The following is a 648-nucleotide window of genomic DNA, read 5'->3' on the forward strand; positions in this document are numbered from 1 at the left end:
TGTGTTTAAATATACTGAAACATTTACACATTTGCTAGTAAAAGATCTTTACAATTGCATGTGTTACTGTAACTTGTGATTTCTTTTAAGAAGCATTATCGTTAATTCTTCAATATTTTATTGCTGTGTCTCATCTGATGTGCTCTGGACATAAACAGTACCTTTCCTACCAGCAGAAACAGGCTTAAAAAAAAAATTTTTATTTTTGGTGTTGATTTCCCCCTATAAAGTAGATCACTTCCAGCTATAGTTGGTTTCTCCTCTTTGCTAAAGGCTTGTCTACCCAGGGAAACTTTCTGGATTAGCTCCACTTGTGGATGCTCTATTCTAGAATAAAAGTCACTTTGTTCCAGAATAATTTGTGTGCTGAGTGCTAAATAAGTATGATGAGCAGACTAAAATTTAGCAAGAATGTTTGAAACAGCACTTGGTTGGCTAGTGCTCTTTTGCTCATATTTTTCCATTATTACTGTTGTAATGCGTTTTACTGTGATGTAATTTATGTTGCAGAAAATGTTCTTTGCTGTGAATTTCTAGTTTGTAATTTATTTGTCTTTGACTTAAACTTGAAGGGTCAGAATTTAAGCAGTGAAGAGCAATATTCTTTATGCAGAAATCGCAAGAATCTTAACTATATACACTTGTCTT

The sequence above is a fragment of the Terrapene carolina genome, unplaced genomic scaffold (assembly GCF_002925995.2).
Source record: "Terrapene carolina triunguis isolate 2854851 unplaced genomic scaffold, T_m_triunguis-2.0 Scaffold58, whole genome shotgun sequence".
NCBI lineage: Eukaryota > Metazoa > Chordata > Testudines > Emydidae > Terrapene > Terrapene triunguis.